We start from the raw sequence: 25,754 nt of genomic DNA, 5'->3' as shown, positions 1-25,754 counted from the left end.
ATATGAAAAAAGTGTTGAATGGAGATACTCTTATACAATCACAGTGATTTTTTTTTCTCTTCAAAGAAAGCTTTCTTCTTTTAATGATAAAGGACCACGTGTTTCTTTAATAGAAAATCTGGAAAAATACAAAAAAGAACAGGAAAGGAAAAGACTTGTCCCACAGCTCCCTGAGACAGCCATGGCTAACATGTTGGCGTATTTCCTTTTGCTCTGCTTTGTTTTTTTAAGCTCTGTTTGTATTGTTTCTGTGTTTGCTGTTGTTTATCTGCCCCTTGTTTTATCCTGAACAGTACTGGCGACCTGGCAGGAGGTGCTGGGGGCGGCAGGAGGCTGAGCTGTCAACCACGCATTGCTCATACGTGAGTTCATTCTCATCTCCAGGACGTTCATACGGGTGGGTTCTGAGAATCGAAAAAAGCAACGAACTCTCTCTCCACCACGGAAACACACAGACGCCCACAACACCTTGCACCCAAGTTCAGTGCCCACGTCCCAACTCCTTAGCCAGCCCAGAGCCCCAGGCTCAACATTCCTGAAGTAGGTAGATTGAAGGGTTCCCTGGCAGCTCACAGCTCTGCTTTCTTGAAGAGGCTTTCACAGGCCCCCATTTATTTATTTACACCCCTGTGAGGTTTGATCAAGAAGCAAGGAGGGGAGAGCCTTCCGGGGACACTGCCTGGGCCTCCCCCCTGCAGACTGCTCGGCCAGCTCTGTGAACCTCGCCGTTAGGTTAGGGAAGGGAGCTTTCTGCACGTGATCCCAAGTCCACAGTGCTGGGGTCACAGTCTATTTGTGTCAGGGTCAGTAGAAAAGAAGCCATCAATCAAGGCTTAAGGGGAGGGCTTAGTTTGCTCTGCACCTGCAAAATGGTCCCGATTCATTGCATGCCCTGGCATGCATCTGATACCACCCGCACGTGATGGCCACACCCAGCCTCTGACCACACAGGATCCAGGGGCAGCAGGACAATGAATAGTTTTGAGTTGCCAACCTCCAAACCCCCTCAGCTCCATGTGTAGTAACTGTGGCACACCCCTCTCCTCCTCTAGGGACATAGGTAAGCCGGCACCAGGGAGCACAGGTCAGGCAGGGCAGTCAGGGACAGAGAGCCTGGTGCTGGCAGGGAGGGCAAGGGGCTAGGGGCAACTGTGGGCCCAGGGGTGTACGGTGCCCTGAGAAGGACTTCTAATTGGGAGTCTGGAAGGAGAGGGAATAGAGTAGAAAGAAACAAGGAAGCTTCTACTTGCCAAGTACTTACTGCACCCGGTACTATGTATACAGTAATTCTGCTATTCGGGCTTCTCATTAACCGTGCGAGATGGGTATTATGGTCTTATTCCATCATTTACCCACAAATATCATGGGCTGGTAGCTCTGCCTGGGAAGACAGCAGCAAACAGACACTGAGCCCCCCGCCCCCATGGAGCTCGCCCTCTCATAGGGGGAGCACACAAGAGAGAGTTGCGCACACAAATGTATGAGACAGCAGGTGGAAGTGCCCCGAAGAGGGGTGTGGTCAGGGAAGGCCTGGGAAGCATGGAGGTATCAAGGGCCGAGGCCCGGGCAGAGGGCCAGGTTAGGGCACAGCCTGAGGGGAAGCAGCAGGGAGGCCCGGGGAAGGGGGCAGAGGATCATAGGCCACACTGGGCACTTTGGAGACCGTTCTGAGTGCAGGTTGAGAGGGGGACGACCACGGACTTTTGAGCAAAGGAGTGACAGGATCTGGGTTCCATTGTGAGAGCTTTACTCTGGCCCTGGGGGGGAAAATTAGCCCACGAGTGGGCAAGAGGGAGAGCAGGGCGGCAAGTTATGACGCTGCATTTACAGATAAAGATTCAGAGGCTCAGGAACGTACCTCTAAAACCTGATGGCACCAGGACCATCGGAATCTTGAGTGACTTCCCTTTGCCTTTAGAACAGAGCACGTACGCACAGACGAGATCCTGCATGGTCTGCGTGGTCTGCCCCAGCCTCCCTCCCCAGTTCCCTGGGGGCCCATCGCCTTTGGACTTGTCTCTTTGACTCCTCGAGAGGCCTGGGTTCAGGCCCTTACCTGGTCTTTTTGCCTCTTTCCTGGTACCTGCAGTGCCTTCCACCCACTTGCTCACCTGGCAGATCCTAGTCGTCATCTGAGCCCTTAACCACCTTTGCTCAGGGAAGCCTATCCCGTCCCCGCAGACCAAGCAGGGTGGGCTGGGTGCCTCGCTAGGGTCCCCCTCCACTTTAGCTGCCGTCCTCACCTTTGAGAGCTCTTTGTTGGTCTCCCCACGCCCCGGGCTCTGGAACACCCAAGGGCAGGTTGGATTCTCTCTTGTTCACCCGTAGACACCTAAGCCAAGCACATGATCTAGCACACAGTATGGATGCTTGATAAGTAATACTTTGTGAGTTGAATAGAAAACTTGCTCAAGATCACATAGATAATAAGCGGGAAGATTGGGGTTCAAATTTCTCTCCAACTTCCTTTTTGCCTCAGAACCTGAACTCAAGTCTTGGTTTATGTGGGCCTAGCACCTAACGGCTCACGAATGAGCCATTTCATTTATCTGGCCCTCGATTTTTCCATCATTAAAAAGAGAGCATCAGACATTGAGTCAGACTTTTCAGATTACTTGCCCAGCAGGTGTTCCCCAAATTCATCTGACCACAAGAAACTCCCAGGCCCTGGGCACTTCTTACGAGTGTGGATTCCTGGCCTCACACCAACCTCTAGAATCACAACTCCAAGATCGACTTGGGATCTTGGAGTTGTGTTTGTCAGTTTAATCAAGACAAACTGCGTTTGTCAGTTTAATCGAGAACCCCAAGTGATTCTTATCACCAAATAAGTTTTGGAAACACGTTTCAATGACACCACTTCGCAAAGAGGTTCCCAAAAGAAAAAGGCCGAAGAGGACATAAAAACATGATAACAATGACTATTTCAACTATAATGCATATCTCTTCTCTTTTATAAAAAGAAACTGCAACTGAAACCTCATATTTATTTACGTGAATTATTTTGGGGACCTAACGGAAGGTTCCTGAATTTCCACTGAGAGTGTAATTTCCTGGACAACCCTAAATAGCACTGCTTTGAATGAAGGAATACTCCCAGGGAGCATGCGCAAAGGTGGGGAAACTCTCAACGGCCCTGAAAGCAGCAGCAGAAGCCCTTGGCAGTTAACCAACTTACCTGCACGCACACGGTGGGCAGGTGGCAGGGATGGAGCCAGCCCCAGCTCTCCGAGCCCCTGACTTGTGGGCTTTGCACAGGAAACTGTGACGTTCACACTTCAGAGAAACAGGTGCCCCAGAAATATCACCTCGGTGATGACAAGCCGCAAGGAAACACGGTGCGTAGTATGCACACAATAACCAGGGATCCACCGATTGACCAACCCCACCCGCTTACCATCCTGATCTGGAAACAGGGCTCTTTTCAGATGATTACATTCCCTGCCTTGTTGGAGTCAATCTATGGAATACCCAAGACGAGCTCCCACTAGTCAAACAGATTTATGCTCAATGATTAAAAAAATAACCGGTACAGGATCAAGGGAAGCAGACTGATTCTCACTCTGCCATTACCTTACCTCTCAAAACCCGCTTCCTCCTCTGGAAAATGGGGATAGTGCCTCCATCAGCTTGTCATTAGTGAGGATTCGGTGAGATACCGCATAGTACTTGACACAGAATCAGTCAGTGCTGGCTAAATGAAAGGACAAATGAAGGAAGGGACGTGGTTCCTTCTGTTCTGGATTTGGAATTTGTCCCCCTTCCTCCCAGCCTCTGGTTCTCCATCACAAGTGTGCGGCAACTGTAGCTGGACCTTTCCTGAAGAAATCTGTGGCCGGTGGGGAGAGTGTAAGTCCAAACACGCTAGACAAATAAAGGCAGAAATGAATGGCAAATAAAGAAGCCCCCACAGAACCCACCATCTGCCACTGAGTGTGGTGTGTTTCCATTTTATCTAGTTTTGAGGAAGTTTGGCTACAAGTAATAGAGGAATCTCAAATAATAGTAACTTGATCCTTATAGAGATTTATTTGTCAGTCATGATCCCAATGGAAGGCAGTGCAGGGCTGGAGTGGTGCTCCACTGTTCCTTCTATGCTGCTGCTAGGCTGTGGGTGGCTTCTAATTTTCAAGATCAACTCATGGCCCAAGATGGCTGCTGGATTCCAGCCATCAGTGCAAATTCTGGCCAGCAGGTATAAGGAAGAAATGAAGGGGGCAACTTCTCCCTTTGTGACGGTTAATTATAGTTGTCAGCCTGACTAGCCACAGGTGCCCAGATTAAATATTGTTTCAGGGTGTGTCTGCGAGAGCCGTTTCCAGATGAGATTAGCATTTGAATCAGTGGACTCTGTAAAGGAAAGCGCCCTCCCAGTGTGGTTAAGCATTGGCCAATCTGTTAAGGGCCTGAACAGAACAAAGGCCCAGGAAGGAGGAATTCTCTTCTTTTTTTCCTGCTTGAGCTGGGACGTTTCGTTTCATCTTCTCCTGCCCTTGGACTGGAATTTGCATTATTAGCCCCCCTGGTTCTCAGGCCTGCAGACTCAGCCTGAATTACACCACGGGCTTTCCTGGGGCTGCAGCTTGCAGGCGGCAGATCGAGCGACTACTCGGCCTCCACAACCACGTGAGCCAATCCCTGCTAACACCTCTCCATACAGATATCCTATTGGTTCTGTTTCTCTGGCAAGCCCTGAGTAATATACCCTCTAAGGACCTTTTCCTGAGAATGCACACACACTCCTGCATAATTCTGCTTGGTCAGAATTAGTCATATGGGCACACGGGCTCCAAGGATGGCTGGGAAATGTTTTCTTACTCAAGGCGGCCATGCGTGCAGCTTAGTTCAACATCTCCGGGTGCAAGAAGAAGGGGACAATGGATATTGGTGGACAAAGAGTAGTCTGGGCTACATCCTTGGGATTTGAATGTTTCTTGAATACTCATCAAGGCCAGAGCTTTTCTTAGGCCCTCCTTTTAAAAAAAAAAAAAAAGGATTTTATTTATTTATTTGAGAGAGAGAGAGAGAGAAACAACATGAGAGGGGGGAAGGTCAGAGGGAGAAGCAGGCTCCCCGCCGAGCCGGGAGCCCGACGCAGGACTCGATCCCAGGACTCCGGGGTCATGACCCGAGCCGAAGGCAGTCGCCCAAGCAACTGAGCCACCCAGGCACCCGGCCCTCCTTTTTTTAAATGTTGCCTTGGGGTAGAGGATAGAATGCTTTTTCTTAAGTGGGAATCGTATTCAGTAACCTGCCCCGTGTAACTGACACTGGGCGTTTGCTGTCCTTGAAACAGGCCTCGGGCGCCTGGGCAACATACACGCAAACTCGAGGGTCCCCGTGCATCACTGGCAGAAAACCACGTTCCCAGACCAGAAGTCCTTCCATAGAGGGCTTCTGGTAACAAAGATGTAAATAGGCTTTTATGGGGGGCTAGCTTTGTAAGATGCACAGTCCTGTCATGCTCTGCGTCGTGGAGCAGACATTGAGGCTCGGAGAAAGCAAATCACTTGTGCCGGGTCATGGAGCCAGTGGGCCCAAGCCCCACACCTTTCCATACCCACGCTGCCCCCCATTCCACGATGAAGGGGCCGGCGGAGGTCTTTCCCCAATATTCTCTTGTCCCCTACTGTGAGATTGAAGGAGAGACCCCTGAACTGAGGAATCCAGGACCCTTAATTCTTCTCTTCTCTTAATTCTCTAGCTCTCGTCTCCTGGATCCTGCTGCTTCTGCATCAGCACTGGGACACGTGAGGGGGAGCCCGAGGAAAGCGGAGCTAGGGGGAGACCAGAGGGGCGCTGTGCAGGAAGGGGAGGGCAGGGCGTCACACAGAAGCTCTCAGGCCGTTGCTGGGCAATGTTCCAGCATCCCTCAGGAGACTGGCCGCAACCACCACGCAGGGCATTTTGGAGGCCGATATAAGTGCGTATTGTGCCTGGAACTCCAGGGTGTGTCAAGGCAGGCCTCAAGGGGCCGGAAGGCCCGGGTTTATGTGGGTTACAGTGGGTTTAGTGGGAGAACCCGGGCCCAGGTCTCAGCGATGGGTGGGCCAGAGTTGGAGGCCCAGTGGTCCAGGTGCTCTCTGGGAGCCCTGTCCTCACTTCCTCTACCCTGAGCAACAGAGGGTGCCCAGGAGCTGGGAGACCTAGGGCGGGGGCGGCGGGGGGAACATCTCCCGAGGTCTCCTACTGGACAGGAACCTTCTGCAGCAATGCTGGTCTCCACGGTTTCAGTCGACTCTGAAGTCAGAGGCCCAGGGATTCTTTGAACCACATCTGGGACAGGAGTAGCGGAGCCCAAGCTCGGTGCTGACCTTGAAAAGAGGGAGGGCATGCTCGCTGTGTTTCAAGTCTTCCTTTCCTCTGCCTGAAAAGACGGAGGCACCTGTGTCCCGGCAAAGCAGTGGTTCTGAGTCAGAGAGACCCGAGATTGAATCACTCCCCCCTCCCCCCCACCGACCGACCCCTGACATCAGGGAAGACTCCAGCCAGCACACGGCAGGTGCTCAGTACACACTCGCTGAGTAATAGTATATGTCAGCCCTGTGCAAGCTCTTGGTGCGTATCACCGAATCCTCACAGTCTGACGCCGTATGAGGTGCTGTATTAGCCACGGCTCACAGACCAGGAAACTCCAGCACAGAGGGATCCAAGGCGTCCAGCGGAAGTGGGCGGTAAATATGCAGCAGTCTGCCTCCAAAACACCAGCATTGAACCCTTCTGATGGAAAAGGCCAAATACGTAATCTCAGAGGCTCTAGTGTCCGCCCCTGTGGGGGGTTGCTGCAGCTGGGGGCATTTGCAGGGCTGGGATGGGATGAGTGCCGGCTGGCTGCTGAGGTGGTGGAACGCGTCCCTGGAGGCAATGGCTGGAGGGGTGAGACCCCGCCCGCCCCCAGGAGGTAACTCAAGCTTGGGTCAGGGATCGATGGGAGACAAGCCAGGCAGAGCAGCAGTCCCAGACGGGGATTCAAGTCTGGTTCTACCATCCTTCTTGTCATTTGGTCCTACCCAGTATCCTGGGGCCTCATGTCTGTCATCTCCAGGGAGGGGCGGTGATGGGTAAAAACAAAAGGAGCATTTCCCCCGATTGTCCTCGGGAGAAAGATGGGCAGTCCTAGCTTGGGGTCCTTTCAACAGAGGGTCACATCAAGGACACAGGTGTCCCCAAGTCCCCGGATACCTTAAAGGGTGTAGACAATCCTCATGGACCCCAGGAAATAGTAGTGATGGGGGTGAGGCAGGCAGCTCCCAGCCCGCCCAGCCTTCTTGAGAGCAGAAGGGGAGGGACTGAGACCACCAGGTGCTGCCCAGACTTGGGCTCCCAGGCCCCCCACCCCCGACTACAGCCCGGCCTTACGGGAGAGCCAGAGACACACAGCTGGGTGTCATGAGCACCTAATGAGATCCCAGTGAGAAGGTCTGAAACCTGAGCAAGTTAATTTTGGGAAAATTAACCCAGGTATACTGGTCCAGCCCCCCCTTTTCTTTTAAAGATTCATTTATTTATTTGTCAGAGAGAGAGAGAGCACAAGCAGAGAGAGTGGAAGGCAGAGGGAGAAGCAGGCTCCTCGCAAGGAGCAAGGAGCCCAGTAAGGGACTCCATCCCGGGACCCTGGGATCATGACCTGAGCCGAAGGCAGGGGTTTAACCAGTTGAGCCACCCAGGCGTCCTGTGGTCTAGCCCTTTAACAGAGGGTATCACCAGGGCAAAAGAGATGCTCCCCAAATGTCTGAATGCCTGGGGAAGGGGGCATGCTGGACACAAGGAGAAAGAGGAAGAAGCAGAGATCGCAAACCTGGGGTGGGGGTTGGAGAAAGCAGAGGAGTGCAGAGCACCCCAAGAACAACACGGAGATGCAGCCTCCAAGGGGAAGCCCAGAGGAAGTATTGTGAGCACCAACCGTGTCCTTTCACAAACCCTTTGTAATAACCGTAAAATAGGCGTCATTATTCCCATGTTGTCCGCTGTAAAACAAATTCCGAGACATCAGACGACATGCCAAAACCACCCAATAAGCCATACAAGTAGTCTCTTTGGTTCCAAAGCCTGCAGTTTCCCTCCCATACCTACTTCCCATTTTCACCTGGAACTGACCCTGCAGAGGACACACTTGTCCTATCAAACGGGCGGCTGTAGCCTGCGCCGCAGAGCAGTGGATCCCAGAGCGCGCGCTTACTCTAAATGTCTTTGAAACACCGTGATCAGAGTCATCTCCAGCATGGGGTGCTCTGAGGGGTGTCCAGAAAGCTAGACCAGAGTGCAAGCCGACTGAAGAAGAAGTGAAGCCGGGAAGCTCAGGATAAGCTCTTATAAACCTCTTAATGATATCCAGACACCAACACCCAGTCACACCCCGGGTTTCCTGGCTTCGATTTAAAACTCAGGATGGGCTGACTGAGGAAGCTGCCAAGCAGCAGGACAAAGCGTGTGTATTAACAAGTAATTTAATGGCTGTCTCCTAAATGAAAATATCAAGCTCCCTACAAATCACAACGTGGCTCGGACATGGTGCTGAACTTGGGGAGAACCACGAATCACAGACTGTCAGACCCGGGGAAGAAGCTCAGAGGGTGCTCACTTGGGTGAGGAAGTGGGAGTCCAGAGGCACAAGGTAGCTCCCTAAGTCCATGTCTCTGGCCCGAGGGAGGGTCAGTTCCAGAACTCCCAGCTCCCGACCCCAGTTGGCATGGAGCATTGGCCCGCAGGCCCAGGGCCAAAGATATTTCCACCTAGGTTAAAATCTGGACACGACTTCAGAAAAACTGCCCCCTCGTCTCCTTGGTCTATTACTTCATTCCGTTTGATTTTCTCCGTAGTTCTTAACACTGTTTGAAATGATCCCTTGGCATGGCATATGGGTCTCCTCCCAACCCAGACCCCTTCCAATCTCCTGCTCTAGATTCATCTCTCCTTATTCATTTTCTCTAATACTGTGTTCCATGCACATTACAATCCAGCCCCACGGTATCATGGACTGAATCTGAATATACCCAGGTATGCTCACTCCTCTGCTCAGAATATGCTTCTTGTTCTCCATCTGGTGAACATCTCATTCCAAAGGATTAGCACTGAAGCCTGTGGGAGCCTTTCCATGATCCACTTAGGGCTGGACTCGGTATTTATTGTTGCTATTTTCATGCCCATACTTACCTTGTCCTCTCCCGCTGTCGGTGCACCTGGAATTCAAAATGCCCGTTACTTGTTTCCTCCATGAGATGGTGACATTTTTGAGGGCTGGACTTGGTGTTAATCATCTCTGCATGCTTAAAGCCTAGTATAATCGGGTGCAGAGCAGAGCCCTAAAAAACTCGTTTAGTGAGTGAAGGGAAATGTGTGGGTGAGCTCTGGTCCCAACCAGTATTACAGAGAGCCATGCGAGGGCCAGCACAAAATACTAGGGGGTACCCAAAAGCTCATTAAGATAACTAATATTTTAATGCAATATTTAAAAAATTCATGTCTATGCCCAACTCCATGAGGAATAAAACCAGTATGTTAAGTAAAGATGGGATCTGATCCTGTGCCTTAGGACTCATTCACCTTCCCCAAGTCCTGGCCTAAGCAATTTGCTCAAAGAGAGAGACTCCCAACACAACACCCGTGCAGAGTGGCTGAGTTAGCACTGTCACCATGGGACTGGCAAGAAAGACACGGCTTGGGAAGCAAAGTGAAGGCAAAGAAGATGGTAGGGGTAGCATTTCATCCATCAGGCACTCACAGGAAGCAACTCCGGCCAATCTTAGCCAGAGAAGGAATATACTGGGAGGGTGGCTGGCTGCTGGCCTCATCAGGCAGTTGGAGAGCAGATGCAGAACCAAGGTGAGCGCACACAGTCTGGTTAGGATGTGGCTGTTGGCACCTGGCACCCCCCACACCGCCATCACTGCTACCCTCTGTTGGTCTGATTGGCCCTCTTTGCTGCATCACATGCTCCAGAATCAAAGTCAGGGGCAGGAGTGGCCGAGTGGCCGGGCCTGGGTAGGACCATGCCTTGAGCGCCTGACAGGTCAATGGGAAGATAATCTTTTGGCTTTCGTGGTGGAAGATGTTGGATTGGCCCACTAGTGCTCCCCACAAAGGGGTGTTTGGGTCACCTAGACAAGGGGTTGCATCTTGGACAACTCTACAAATGGCAAATACTAAATATGGGTAAGGTTGAATTTCTCTCTTAGGAGACTGTGTAGAGCCATTGAGATAGAAAACTCTGGCAAAAGGAAAAATACTAAATTGGTTTTGCTTTCAAACACGTGTACCGGGTCTATGGGTGCATGTGGAGGCCAGTAGGACACATTCGGTTTGTTTTCCATGGTGGTGATGGCTATGGAGATGCGTGACCCTCTTATACCTCCTAGTACCGTTTTAGTGAAGAGCTGCCTTCTTGGGCTAGGGGTCGGGGGTTGGGGTGTCAGAGCCATCCTATAACCTATAGCTCCAGTGTCTTTCCAATATCCCTTTCTCTGATTAATCCAACCAGCCACAGACCTGTGGGATGGGAGAAAGCAAGGTAGAGTCTAAAGAAGGATCATTGTCCTGCCCTAAATATAATCAGGGGTGCAGTGGTCAGAAGGAAAGAACCAGCTCAGCTCTCCCAGGAACCCTCCAGTATAAACCATATGTCATTTAATGCCCTCAAAACCCAGTGTTAACTCCACTTTACAAGTGAGGGGAACCGAGGCTCACGGGCGTTAGGTAATATGGCCAAAGTGGCACATGGAGTTTGGGGTGCCAGGGCCAGCCTCCAGCCTGCGTTGATCTGTTCCACAATTCGTGATTCCAGAATCCGTGTTACTCTCCGGTCCACAACCGAGAGGGAGCTGGCCCTTACTTATTAAACTTCCCAGGCATTTGCCATTGTCCTTCCATAAGAACTAATGTGACAAAAAGTAGCCAAGACAAGACAGATCGCTCTCCTTGCCTGCTGACTGGTCTTTCACCCCACATTCAACTCAGCCCTTCGGCCTCACCCCCAGAAAACCACCATGACCTCGCTGCAGCTCAAGGACAGGCCCCAGTACCACTTCCTATTTCCCCCAGCCATTGACTTGCTTGTTTCTTCTTCTTTTTTTACCTGTTTTATAGTGGAAAATTCCAAACTGGTGTGAAATGGAACCCCTGATACTTATTACTCAGCTTCAGTAATTTTACTGACTTAAGTTTCACTTCAGTGCATGCTGACAATGGAGTACATTAGTATTCCTTGCATCTATCTATAGGGCTCCTTACCGGGGGATATTTTCCTTAGGATTCAACTTTAATTTTACTTTTCTTATCCCCCCACTCCCCACTTCTTCAAACTAGAGACCTCTAAAAGCAGTACATCCTCTTCTTGGTTTTATGCATCTTAGCACTTTTAGCGTCAGGTGGCTCCTGAAACGTTCTGCAGAATGACACGCATACAAAAAATTTTTTTTTCCCTCAAGTCCGCAATTCTGTCTTTTGTCCCAGTTAAGCTCTAGAATCCCCTAACCTCAGCTCAGTTTTTCCAAGGGCCTGCTTCCTCAGGTTTATCAGCATTGCTTTGTTGCAATCAAACAGATCCAGGATTTTGTTGTTCGTTCCTCTTACACTTTCTTTTAAAATTATTTCTCTACCACCACTCTTATTTGCCATTTAATAGAGTTTAACAGCGCAATGACAGTATAGGGGCAGCCAGGTCCATGCCAAGAGTTTCTCACTGGCGTAGGGCTGAAGTCACCTCTGTGTCCCAAAGTTCCAAGGACAGATCTTGGCTGGCACGGGTTAAGTGCTCATTAAAAGCTCACTTGCTTCCAGTCCTAGGTCTGAAGGCTGCCATCTGCATTCTTTCGTAAGAGCTTCCAGCAGGGAGGCAGAAGGTGGGACTGTGAAGCGCATCATCCCCCCTGTAAGCATTTGTCAAGTCTCTTTTCCCTCCTGTACTGTACGGTTGGTGGGGGCAGGAGCTCTCTGCCGCTGTGTCCCTACCACCTAGTGCCATCCCGACACAACAAATGCACAGCAGACTTTTGTTTGATTTGCTTGGATAGTATCTGCTTCCTACAATTACCTTAAATATTAAATGAGATATTTAGAGTAACGGTTACCCTGGTAAATGGTAACTGTTATTCTTATTATGAAACCAACAAAATAACGGCCTCGGGCAGTGAGCCTGTTTCCTTCCCTGGAAACTGGGGGTAACGATGCCCCCTTAGGAGGGGTAATCAAATAAGGGAATGTGTGGGAAGAACTTTGCTCAGTGCTTGACAGATAGCAGATGGCCGGTAACAAGCACACGAACTGCACATACTTTTCCTACCTTGCAGCACCGCCTTCCGGCTGCTACGTTTATCTGCCTTTCTCCAAGGGCTAGGTTACACTCCAAACAAGCACCCAGCACGGGACATTTGTGAATGTCTCCAGGAGGCATACAAGTAAGCAATTTAGCTTCCTGAAATTACTCAGTTTGCAAGTCTTCCAGGGCAGGCTGTCATTGGGGGTGATGTGGAGTCAACGTGAGGGCTGGCTCCCCAGGGCCAGGTACATAACACGAATGGGTCAAGTGGCTTGGGTGCCGGGTATGTTTCGGTTTATGTCCAAAAATCCTTAGCATTTGCCAAATGCTTAAGAGGAAGTCCCTCTTTAAATACATCTGATAAAATCTGCCCAAACTCAGTAATTTTTCCTATGCTTTAAAAAAAATCAAACTCCAGGTTTTGAATATTTTTGGTGGTCACAGCTGGGAGGCGGGTGCTGCATATATCTGGTGGAGAGAAATCAGAGATGCTGTTGAACATCCCACATGCCCGGGACCACCCATGACAAAGAATTATCCGGTTCAAAATGTCGAGAGTGCTCAGGTTAAAAAACCCTGATCTGGAACAATTTTCTTTCTTCGTTTGTAATTTTTTTCTCCTTCCATAATGAAAATGACTCTGGAACTCTCCCAGATTTCACCCAGGTTATTGGAAGGGATTAACCCGTCTCCGAGCACAGTTCCTGCAAACATACTCCACTGAGCCTGTCCTTCCACGTGCCCCCATCTTTCATGGGGGGGGGTGTCCACTTGAATTCTGAGAATGGAGCCAAGAACCACATTTGTACATGTGGCCTTAAAGACCACATTCCTTGGTCTTTAAGAACCTTAAAACTATTAATTAAACACATCATTCTGGGTTCCCAGCAGTCAAAAAGAGTTTATTGTGATCTTTTTGCAATCTTTCCCTTTGTCCCTAGCAGTTTCTTGGCACTTGGGTCAAAGATTGCTCTAAATGGGTTTGTTGCAGGGAGGCTTTGGGAGAGAAATTGGCAGGAAATTTGGGGTGCTGCTTGCAACATCTCTGTCCCAGTGAAGGGGCTGTTATTATAATATTAGAATCTATACAAAGATTTAGAATTTCATCTTTCCAGCATTTATTCGAATTTTCATTAACAAAATTAATTCATGTTAAAATTTGTTATTTGTCTCCTTAGAGATCATAAGCTCCATTAGGGTTTCTAAATTATAAGGTTCAAGGAATTAAAAACATTTCATGTAAATATATAGTGGACACATGTCAAAGGTTTTACTCAGCTCAGTAATTAGGGAGAGAACCAGTAAGATGTTATGACCGGTTCAGAGGACACACTGAAAAGCAGACATTCATATACACAATTGGGAATGCCGGAATGAATATTTACCAGTAGCTGCAAAGCCTGTCACCAGCCATAGGGTGTACCAAAATGTTGTGTTTGGGTCATCTTTTCTACAGGGTAGAAATGCAATTATCTTTCGTAGAGAACATTCATTTGCATTGTTATCCATGTTCTACAATTTTACTTCTATCCTTACAGATTTGTAATAGAGAGTAGTCAATAAAAATACAATGAAAGGTACACGCCTCTGTAGAATCTAGTAATTCCCCGAAGGTCCTTTAGACCACGCCTCTCACTCTGCCGAAAAAATGCCAGTCATCTCCTTTGCCCATTTCCGAGTGTTGGACAATTTCTTCTGCGGGGCAGAGATCAGAATATGTCCCAAATATGTTCTTTTCTGACTTGGATCCTTGCAAATCCTTGGGGCATAATATGTAAGTTTCTGTGGGATGCGCATTAGCTTGTGGATCCGATAGCCCCACACTCTTAATCTATGAAACTGGAAATAAAAAGAGGGGTGGGGGCGGGGGGTGAGAGCGAGTTTGGCAAAGAAATAGAAAGTGCAGATATAAGAGCTGACATTTATCGCCTACTCTGTGCCAGGCTTGTTGCATATGTTGGCTCGTTTAATCTTTGCAAAACCTCTATTTTGTGGGTAAGGACACTGAATTTCAAAGAAGTTAAGTAACTTATTCAAGGGCATATAGCGAACATGTGTATTGATTTGGTGGCTTTCATGTTTCATGTTCTCTGTAAAGGCGTGAGCTCTGGGAGGGCAAGGGCCTACCCCTTAATTTTACTCTCTGCCGTATCTCTGCTCAGTCTGGCCCACAGAAGGTGCTCAGTCAATATCTGTGGAATGCGTGGTTAAGCAATGTAGGAGAGAATGAATGAATGAATGAATGAATGAATGAATGAATGAGCAGAGCACGAACTGTCCTCATGTCTATTCAAGCCCCATATCCCATGCTTTCCCCACCGTACCGCAAAGAATCGCTGTTTCTTCTTCACCCTGTGGAATAAGTAGCTGAATGGAAATATAATCCTTTATATCATATTTAAAATTTTTTATTTCATTTTATGCTTTCCAGTTCTACTGAGAAAAATTTTTTCCTGTGATGAGAATTTTTCAGGTCTATTCGCTTGGCAACTTTCAAATACACAATAGAGTATTGTTAACTAAAGTCACCATACTGTACATCACATCCCCAGGGCTTACTTACTTATAAGTGAAAGTTTGTGCCATTTGACCACCTTCACCCTTCCCCCCCACCACCTGCAGCCCCCACCCCTGGCCACTGCAAATCTGACCTCTGTTTCTATGAATTCGTTTTATTAGATTCCACATGTAAGTGAGATCATACAGTATTTGTTTTTCTCTTCTCTGACTTATTTCATTTGGCATAATGCCCTCAGGTTGGGTTGGGGTTATAATATAACATTTTAGTTGCTCTGGCCCAAGTGAGTGTTTTAATTAGCAGTTTATTGTGCTTAAAATAAATATCTGATTATAGCTTAGGTAAGCAGATAGAGTATGAAGCAAAAGAGAATTTAAAAAAAAAAATAGTCTCACGATGAGGAAAATAGGCATGGGGTAAATAAGAGGAAAGACAGTGTTTGATAAAAGTTTTCTTGTTTTCCCGTAAGTATATTCTGGGTCAGAGTAACTGGACTCTCTAGCTCCTGACCTATATAGTAGGGGCTGAATCAATATTACTGAATGAATGACTAACAGATGGCTAATACATGTTTTCAGATAATGAGAAGGAGATAAGTGCAAATGCTTAGAAGGAAGTAATAATAGCAATCATTCCCAGAGGGGTAAAACACTTCTTAGCAGAGTCGTAAGTTTTACTGTTGTATAAGTTACAAGTTCCTGGGTGAGCCGTTTAGGGGATATGATTTAAAAACTGATGACTGCAGAACCAGAAATTGTGGAACTTCCCTGCCTACCTCCCTCCTCAATCTCAGTCCAAACATTTAGATGAAAGAACCTCGCCCTCCTTGAGAAAATGAGATCAAGTATCCTCACGCTTTGTAACTCCCTTTCCTTCTGCTGCTCTCATTTTTCCCCACACAGTCACCAAAGGCAAATTAGGAAACCCCGTTTGAGTTAGTGCATGTTAAAAATGATGTCAGAGGGAAAGGCGCAGATGAAAGCCAGCCCTAGAGATGAAGCATTTATTTAAAACTGTTACTGGAAGGCAGATCCAGCACATAAAATAAAAAACCACCCCGCGCCAGCCTCCAGTAAGTGTAACGGGGTTTTCCAACTTCCCAGGTTCAGAATCCAGGCGCGAAGGTGCTGGCCTTGGCCCTGGTCTGGCCCCTGCTCTGTCTTTCCTCCTCTTTGTCCAAACTGGGTTGAAGTTTTCTTCCTCTGCCTTTGAATTAGTACAAGTGGGCTTGATGAATGAGTTAACAAATCTTACCTGAAGGTTGTTCAACTACAAGAAGCATGTTTTTTTGGCTTTTGGTTAGTAAACATCAGCAAAGCTATGTTTGGTTTCTAATCCCAGAGGCAACGGGAGAGAAAGCAAGATGAATAGGAAAGCATGAGGTAAAACATTTATAGGTGAGCCCTGGCTTGCATGAAGCCATTCCCTTCAAAACTAGTAGAATTTCGATTTGGAACAATCTCTCTCTCTCTTTCTCCTCCCCCCTGCCCTACCCTTGCTCAACTTCCCCCTCTCTCAGCTGTCTCTTACACAAATTTCAGGCTTAAGAAGGCAGGGCAGCCCATGTTGAGATGACACAAACCTGATTTCCTAAAGGGGCTCGTGCTGCCGTGTTTGTTGGTCATACAAGCGCATTATTTTGTTGGTCATACAAGCACATTATTCATGGTAGAAAATGTCAGGTTAATTAGAATAATATACTCACTAACCTATTTTGTTTTAGTCTTAGTGACTCAGAGAAGACTATCTAAAGTCCTTCATAAGGAACGGCTTGTCAAAGACTGAAGATTGTTGAATGAATCCGAGTGCTATATACTCTGACAATGATTAATCTCAACACTTCCTTTCTAATGCTCCATAACCCTGATAATTTCTGTGGAAACTTCAGTTTCTTACCCCAGTCGTGCTGTCATTTTTCCTTTATTATGTTTCTCTATTTAAACCAGCGCTATCCAATAGACCTTCCTGTATTCATGAAAATGTCCCGTATCCGCAGGGTCCAAAATGGTAGCCTCTAGCCGTATCCGGTCACTAAGCAAGGCTATTGGACAATGAGGAATGTGAAGCCCATGGGGGTTACAGGACTTACCAGGGACCACATTGGTAGTTAGTGACAGCATCTGAATGAATCTCCTGGCTTTCCCTAGGATGTCACACTGCCTCGTGTTTAGATTTCATCTGGGCAGGAAAAATGAGGAGCGATTTCAGAAAGGGCGACCTAATTTGTGCACCTAATGACTGAATGGATATATGGGAATAATATTACCTCCTCCAGCCTTGCATGTAGCAGATGACAGAGAAATTCAGTTGTGCTAGATAGCAGGACTGTAGCATTAGGACTCCAAGCCAAATTGAACAGAATAAATCATTAAGTCCTGTGTCACTGTCTGCCTAAGGCTGCTCAGAACAGATCTTAATATTGTGTTCTGTTTATTATTCATTCATTCACTTATTGAACACCTCCACTGGTCCACATAGAGTAGGTGCTGGAGGGAGGGAGGCATATGAAAATGGCTAAAAACAGTTGAAGCATTCGGTGCCTCCAGGAAGACAGATGGCCAATCGTTTGAATGCGATGCCTGAGTACCACACGACATTGTCAAACAGGGGAGCCCAGGGCCGAGGGTTTTATGTTATCTCTCGGTACATGGGTGCACTAGGGCAATAATGGGTTCTGGAAGCCAGATCTGGGCTCAAATTCAGCGCTTCGCTCACTATCTCAGTGACCTCCGGCAAATGACTGAACCTGTTTTTAGCCTTATCTTTAAGATGGAGATAATATGCTGTCTTTGTTGCTAAGATGACACAAAATAATGCACTTACAGCTCTGGGCATAGTGCCTCATTCAGAGGAAGCATTCACTGAGTGTTAGCACTCACTCCTACTGCTTTTGTCATTGTTATTTTTATTATTATTACTAGGAGTAAACAGGAGCCTTGGGAGGCATAATTGTCTTTATTTTGCAGACAAGGAAACTGAGGCTCAAAGAGGTTAAGCAGCTCAAGCCACGGTGATAAAAAGGGACAGGGTCAACATTTGATGCAAGTCAGAGCTCGCTGCTCTCAGGAGGGGAGGACTCCCTGAGAGGGCTGCCTTGGAGTAGTGCTAGGGGCCCCTGCGGGTGCTGAAGCAGAGGCCCTTGACCAGCCGGGGCTCCAGAGAGGGAACCTCAGGCCTGATTAGACCTACCACCTAAACTTGTCATGCCTCTGGTGTCCTTTCCAGAAGTTTCCTGACCTGGCATTTGTTGTCCTAGAAGTATGCACATACAAGATCACTTTAAGCTTTAAACAAACAATGCTCCTTCCAGCACAGGTTTTATGGGAGATTCTGGAGTTAGTGAAAGTGGAAATGGTCCCATCCGTCCATCCATCCATCCATCCCCCGGCATCACAAACGTGAAATGCCTACTATGCACTAGACACCATTCTGATGGTGTTTTTCTTCTGTAAGTCTTACATTTTCCACCAGATAGTAATCTCAATTCAAGACAGCAAGTGGCGAGCGAGGTGTGAGGTGCACATTGGTGCGTGCAGTTAGAGAGGGAGTGCGTACTTTTGCATGGTTTCCACCCGCTCAGCTTGGCAGCTTGGCAGGGAGGTGAAGATGGGATGTCAGGGGACTCTCCCACATCTGAACCGAATAATTAAAGCGCATTGTGCTTCGTGCTACAGCGGATGCCTGTATGTATACATGGGAGCAAGGATTGCTTCGTGCAGGTTTTACAGCTCCAGCCACGAGCGTCGTGATTGGTACATAATATATTAAGGAACCAAATGATTTGGGTTTGGTTTTGTTTGGGTAAATTAGAAAAGAAGTCTCTTGGTTCCCGGGCAATATAAGGTCTAAAGCGGCCGGGGTGGGGGGGTGGGGGTCCACCGAGGCCTGTCTGGGCTAGAACCAGAGAGAGGAGGAGGAGTTTTTAGAAGGGTGGTGGCGTTCCAAGTAGAGGGCTCTGCCCAGGTGAAGGAGGCGTGGATGCTGGGAGAAGGGCGTGCAGGCGTGAGCAGGACTCCCGCCTCGGGAAATGCATGCAGCCCAGGCCGGGTGGGTTCCTCCCGGCGTCACCGTGAAGCTGCCCTGCTGGTCCAGTCGGGAGCGTGTCCAGAACCCCAGGCTTAGCTATCTTTAAAATACCGAGCCGGTCCCGGGCAGGCACCTGGCCGCGCGCTCAGCTCTCCGGCTGGGGGTAAGTAGACCTAAGTAGCATTGCCATTCCGGAGGCTCCATCCGCAAGTCCCTGCTCGGGAGCAGGGGAGGCCGCAACAGGTCCCCGCGGGCACGCCGGGCCTCGCTCGCGCGCCTCCAGGGCCGGCGCCTTTCCCTGCCCGCCGCGCCCCGGGGGCTGGCCGGCGCGCCGGGCAGCGGGGCCGCCTCTCCGGAAGCCGTCCCGGTGGTCCCCGAAGCGGCTCATAAATCATTCATGAGCGGGACAGAGTTGGGCGAACGCCGCTGCAAGGGGAGGGCAGGCGGCGGCGTGGGCCGCCACGAGAGCTGGACCCGGCGCACGGTGAGTAGCGGCGTCCTCATCCCGGAGCCGGAGAGGCATCATCGGGGACGGCGTGGGCCGGAGCGCATCCCCCTTGCAGAAAGCTGGGGTCGGGAAATCGGGAACGGAGGGGCTCGCGCGGCAGGTAGTACGAGCCCCGAGAGCGGTCGGGGAGCCGGGCGGCTGCAAAGTGGGCGAGGTGGCCCGGGCGCCAGGCCCGCGGGAGTTCCGGGCAGAGCGCGGACGCGCGCAAACTTTGCCTGCTGCCTGGTGGCTGCGTGGTGGGTCTTCTTTCCAGCCACAGGAGGGGAGCCGGCGGCTGTGGCTCGCCAGGTACCAGGACACAAGCAAGCGGGACCCGGACCCCCGAAGCCGCCGGCTTGCTCTCTGAGAGGGCAGAGGGCGGAGGGGAGGCTCGTCAGAGGCTTTGGAACTGTTCTGCGGGGAGGGGAGTGCTGGGGGTGCCCCGGGAGCGCGGGGCACTGAGCCTCCCCTGCCGGGGATGGAAAGGAGTCACCTCCCCCTGGTTTTCCAAATGGAGTACGCGGTGCAATAGACCATAGCAGGAGGGGGAGCCCGGGGGGAGCCACGGGAGGCGGTCTCCCCGCGTCTGTAGGAGAGCCTCACGCATCCCTGGCTTGATGCAGCCCCCACTCCCTTGTGTGCACAGTTAGGGGACCTACGGCAATTGGCGGGTGGAGAACTGAATGCTCTGGGCGCACCTCGCCAGTACCGCGCCGTGGGCTGGAACAACAAAGGGAAGCGTGGACGGAGGAAGGAGCTTCGAGGTGCGGGAGAGGCAGGGGGCCCCAGGTCAGTTTCCCCGAAAGCCGGATCCGAGAGGGGGAGGGGATTCGAGGGGGTGGCACACCGCTCCGCTCCCCCTTCTCCTTGGCGACCCCGATGCAGCCTCCGGGGGCGGCAGGGATCCCATGCGGACGCGCGGGGGCCGCCAAGTTACTCCGGCAACCCGCTCCCCCAGGCGGCGGCGGATTCCTCGAGTCTCCTCGCTTCCCGCGCCCGCCCTGCCGCCCATTCTTTTGTGTCCCGCAGCCCGGGACAGCCTCCTGCCGAGGAGGGAGAGAGGGCAGGAAGGGGCCCGGCCTGGCGGTGGGTGGGAGGGAAAGGTTGGGGGAAGCCGGCGCCCGAAGCTTCTTGAAGCAACAGGTTGCTCCTGTAACCCCGGGCCGCTGCTGACCGCTCTCCCGCCCCGGCTCCGATCCAGAAAGATTTTCCAGGGTGCCTGTGGGCAGCGGCTGACCTTCGTTAAGACACGCAGGTGAACGATCGGGGGTCCTTGAACGCCCCGCTGGAGACTCAAACATCTGCCGTTGTATGTTGGGTTGAACCGTACGCAAATGCTGTTTTTGTGGCTCAAAGACGAGTATGGGAATCATTGTGGATTCACCTTGTGTGAAGTTACTACTTCTTTTTCTTTCTCACTTTTTTTGTGCGTATCCTCCGGGAGCTGTCCTGTCTCTCAAGGTGAGCCCAGGGCCACGGCGGAGTGTGGAGGATTGATGCTGACGGTGGTGGTTCGGTCTCTTTATTGACTGTCAGCTCTGTGCCTGGTGCTCTACCTACTCCGTGTCTAATCCTCCAGCACAATTCAAAACCCCACTTTATGGACAAGCAAAGGAAAGCAGGGAGAATGTAAGCAACCGCTCAAGTTACCAGGTTAATGAGTGGGACTAGAGACTTCTGCCCCGTCTCAAACATGTGGCCTGTTGTCACTTCAGCAATGTCCTTTAGTTTCGTTTTGCTTCCTTGATATGTCCCCATAATTTTTTTTTTTAAATGAACTTCCTCATGATTTCCACACTGGACTATTTCTGTGCACTCCAGCACAGTGAAGTAAACAAGTGCATCAACGGACTGGTTCAAAGTAGTAAGACTTTAAGCCAAGTATTATTTTATTGGCACTGTTTAATACATGAAGGATAAAGGTTTTGCAGGGGACCAAGAGCTATCTCAGATTTGTTAAGGGTCAGGCTGCTTTGTTACAGACGATAGAAGCCAACGTCTGGTAATTTTAGCAGAAAAGGGACTGGGTAGCTTAGAGAAGTGACAGGAAGGCTGGCTAGCCAGGCTCAGGAGCTCATGCAGGGCAGGCAACAGGTCCCCCGATTGGTGTGTGGCCACGGCTGCCGCCGCAAGACTCTGGATTTGGCTCCTGGCACTGTGCCATCATTGCTAGAATAAATTAGAAACTGCCTCTGCTTGAGTGCGGGCCCCATGCAAAAGCCCAGGAATAAGCATCTGCTTGGTGAGTGTGAGGCACCCCCCAGGGCACAGTTTGGGCACCTCGGCTGACCTCACTATGAAATGCCAGGGTTCTGCCCACAGGACTCACAAAGGTAGGCTCAGAAGTTAAGCAGCTCCTATCCACCTCCCCCCCACTAAATCCCAGGTGACAAATATCCACTACAAAGATCCTTTTGATAGAAGGAGAAATGAAGCTAGATAGTCACCATGTTTGCTTTTAAACTGGTGTCCGTGGAAGTGCCATTCGCTGGACTCCAAGCTCTGAATCATGTGAAGTATTTGCTCAAAATTCACATTCTTGGGCCCCCTTTCCAGGTTGAACTCAGTGTATTTGGAATGGAAACCAGGAATCTGTACCCCATAAATCAGAAAAAATGTTGAGATCGCCTTTATTGATTGGTCTAGTGCCTGTGTAAGGAGCTAGCCTCTGAGGGAGCAGTTTCCAAAAGCCTGCAAAGTTGAGGGTCCCAGTGGAAGGCATGGCCCCAGGATGGAATCAGTTGCTCTGCCATGCAAAACCAGTAAAGAGACAGTCTGCTGCCTCTATTGTGGGGGTAGCTACCAACCCTCCAACACCTCCCTTCCAGAGGCTATGGGACTGCTAATAAATGCTCAGTACAACTTTGAAATGGGTAAAAATGACCATTTCATGTCAGTTCTGCCTCTATCCCTCAACGTTGATTTCAGCAATCCTTTATTGAGTGCCTACTGTGTGCCTGGCTCTGGGGGCACAGAGATGAGTAAATCAGAGACCCCCACACAGCAGCTGGGATAGATCAGTTTAATGCAATATAGGAAGGGCATTTGGAGGACTTTTCCTTGAATCTGTTGTCTTGCAGTTGTATTTGAGAAGACAAAGGTGTCTTCGGAGAGTGGCCTGAATAAGCCAGGTGAGTGGGTACTCAGGAACAGTGCTGGTTCTCAGACTTCAGTTGTTTTGAGAATCAGTCACCAAGGGAGAGTGTTAAAAATGCAGATTAATGGGCCCCATCTCCAGAAATTCGGTCCAATAATTAGCATTTTAAATAAATACACATTTTATGCTAATGCAGCTCCTGGTCCAGGAGAGCTGGCCTGGGTTTTAGACTGGCTGTCTCAGGAGCAGCTCCCAGCGCTCCTGCTACCCAAGGGGGTTAACAGGTGAAGACCCAGACCATCTCTTTTGGCTTGACTTTTATTATCTAGTGTTTCCTAAGTCGTGAGATTTTAGTATTAACATTTACTCTAAATGTGAGAGGGACCGACAGTTTGGAGCAAGAAGTGAAGAAATCTGGACACATAGCTCTAGGTGCCAGCCAGCTTAATTGGCATTTCCAGCCTCGCAGCCGTGAGTGGGCTGCATTTCACTTGGGATTTGCCTTCCCCCGCTTTTTCACGGAGAGTGTTTGAAACTGTTTATTCATACCTCTTCCGCAGGCCCCTTGCCATCTCTCTCCTGCTGTGTTCTCTCCACCCCAGGCATCCCTAATGCCTGGTGGCATTACCAAGAAGTCAGCCTCTCTCAGCAGCTGAGCCTTTAATCCTTTCAGCTGCTGTGCTCCCTGCCTGTCCTTTAGCAGAAAACAAGATGGGAGCATGTTGTGTGTAGTGTGTGTGTGTTGTATATGATATTTATATGAGCGTGTGTTTTGTGTGTATGCATGTTTTGTGAGTGTGTGGGGTATGTGAGTGTGTGTGGTGTGTATATGTGTAGTGTATCAGTATGTGGTGTATATGTGTGTTAGGGTGTGTTATATGCATGTTTGTTGTGTTATGTGTCGTGTGTGTGGTATGTGTTAATGTGTTGGTGTATGTGTGCTGTGTGTGTATGTATGGTGTCAATGTGTGTGGTGTGTGTTAGTGTGTGTGGTATGTTAGCCTGTGGTGTATGTGAGGTATGTGTATGTGCGGTGTGTGCTAGTGTGTGTGGTGTGTGTATGTGCGGTGTGTGCTAGTATGTGTGGTGTGTGTATGTGTGGTGTGTGCTAGTATGTGTGGTGTGTGTATATGTGGTGTGTGCTAGTGTGGGTGGTGTGTGTATGTGTGGTGCGTGCTAGTGTGTGTGGTGTGTGTATGTGTGGTGTGTGCTAGTGTGTGTGGTGTGTGTATGTGCGGTGTATGCTAGTGTGGGTGGTGTGTGTATGTGTGGTGCGTGCTAGTGTGTGTGGTGTGTGCATGTGTGGTGGGTGGTGTGTGCATGGGTGGTGTGTGCATGTGTGGTGTGTGCTAGTGTGGGTGGTGTGTGCCTGTGCGGTGTGTGCTAGTGTGGGTGGTGTGTGTATGTGTGGTGCGTGCTAGTGTGGGTGGTGTGTGCATGTGTGGTGGGTGGTGTGTGCTAGTGTGGGTGGTGTGTGCATGTGTGGTGTGTGCTAGTGTGGGTGGTGTGTGCATGTGTGGTGTGTGCTAGTGTGGGTGGTGTGTGCATGTGCGGTGTGTGCTAGTGTGGGTGGTGTTTGTATGTGCGGTGTGTGCTAGTGTGGGTGGTGTGTGCATGTGTGGTGGGTGGTGTGTGCATGGGTGGTGTGTGCTAGTGTGGGTGGTGTGTGCATGTGTGGTGTGTGCTAGTGTGGGTGGTGTGTGCCTGTGCGGTGTGTGCTAGTGTGGGTGGTGTGTGTATGTGTGGTGCGTGCTAGTGTGGGTGGTGTGTGCATGTGTGGTGGGTGGTGTGTGCTAGTGTGGGTGGTATGTTAGTGTGTGGTGTCTGTGTCGTATTTGTTAGTGTGTGTGGTGTGTGTACTGTGTGTGTGCAAGCCTGCCTGCCTGTCTAATGAGAGTAGTCCTAGCCCACCTGAATAACACACACACCCTCTCCTTTCAACTCTCTCTTCTGCCCTGTGCAGCCCCGGAGACTTCCAGAGTATGGCCTTGCGAAGGCTAGCTGGCTTTGTTTCTTTCTCATGTGTCCTCTCTGGAAACTATTTGAAGATGGAGCAGCACAGGCCCGTGTTTGAATGTGTGCAGCGGTGACTTCTGACTAGAACCAGTGAAAAGCTAGAGCGCTCCGGAGCCTGAGTAGGGGGCTGCGGCAGCCATGCCTGGAAGGGGGACTGCCCTTTGGAAACTGTTACCAGGGTCCTGGTGTATCCATGGGTGTGATGGAGGGTCGACAGGAAGCTGATACGGGGTTCACGAGGTTGAAACTGGGAGCTGTAAGGGCTCAGAGCACCCCATGATTAGATAAAGAGAGAGTTTGGGTCATTCTGTTGGGAGTTCTGTGCAGAAGTAACTGGGGTGGGACAGGGCTTAGAAGATGAGGCAGTATCCAGGAGATTAAATATGAATTAACATCTTCACTCAAACAGCTCATGCATTCGCACCTTTTGTCTGGAGCTTTCTTTGACTTGGTGGATTATGGACGGCCCCTTGTGCAATGTGTCACTTTCTTGATGACCTTCCTTCTCCCATTTCACAGTGGTTACAGGAGCACCCTGCCCTTATTTTGAAAGGTACTAAGTATGTATCTCATGTACAAAACAGAAGAGAATCAGGGTGTTCCTGACCCCAGAATAGAGTCCGAGCCGAGCACCCCAGTTCCCCTCCGTTGTTGTGTTCTGATACACCTAGTTCCATGCAGTGGTACAAGCAAAGCAGTCATTTTGGCGTATTCAGTTTTATATTCAGGGGAACTTACTGAGCCCCGACTGTGTGCCCTATCTTGTGTTCAGTTCTGGGGCTCAAAACACAAGGGGACAGGGTCCACTTTGGAGACCCTCTCGGTCTCTTGCCCTCGCTAGACACTGGCTTGATAGCTGCTTCTCGCATTCCTGATTCTCTCTCCCTCCCAGAAAGGGTGGTGGGGAATCTCCCTCCACCCTGTCTCTCATCGCTGGGACTCGTAATTCTCAGGTAGTGACTGGGGGGAGAAGGTTTCCATCAGGATTACCTGGTGAACGTGTTAGAAAGGTAGATTCCAGTGTGACCCAGCCTTAGAGAGTTTGGCTCCTGCCCTTGAGGCCTTCTAGTTTGGGTTGGGGGTGAGGTGGAGAGGGAGATGTCTGAAATAAGGTCAGTGCGCAAATGAGTAGAATAAAAAGCAGATAAGATATATTTCCAGAAGCAGGGACAGCAGCACCAGCTTGCAGAAAAAAATAGGGATCTAGTCTACCGCCTCTGGGTACCTGCGGGGAGCCCCAGAGAGAGGTCTCTGTAGGAACGGTGTTCTGGTGTCTTGCGTGGGCTCTGAAGGCAAACTCCTGGGTTTGAATTGTGACCCCATCATTAATCAGCCCTAACCTGGGCAAGTCCCCAGA

At 49.9% G+C, this 25,754-nt stretch overlaps 1 protein-coding gene across 6 annotated transcripts in view; it reads left to right on the top strand.

Moving 5' to 3' along the window:
* The first annotated feature begins 374 nt into the window (after window positions 1-374).
* PROM1 (prominin 1) overlaps window positions 375-25,754 on the top strand; it is a 124,014-nt gene continuing 98,634 nt past the window's right edge. The window contains exon 1 of one of the 6 annotated variants that reach the window (XM_027600492.1): window positions 375-397. The gene's annotated coding sequence lies outside the window, so the exon portion shown is untranslated. Of the gene's footprint in view, window positions 398-4,425; window positions 4,627-5,900; window positions 5,924-18,781; window positions 18,961-19,258; window positions 19,282-25,754 lie in introns of those variants that run through there. The other 5 variants (XM_027600490.1, XM_027600495.1, XM_027600493.1 and 2 more) reach the window with 5 other exon arrangements.

Source organism: Zalophus californianus, chromosome 2 (genome assembly GCF_009762305.2).
Source record: "Zalophus californianus isolate mZalCal1 chromosome 2, mZalCal1.pri.v2, whole genome shotgun sequence".
NCBI lineage: Eukaryota > Metazoa > Chordata > Mammalia > Carnivora > Otariidae > Zalophus > Zalophus californianus.
This window is presented reverse-complemented; position numbering and strand designations above follow the sequence as displayed.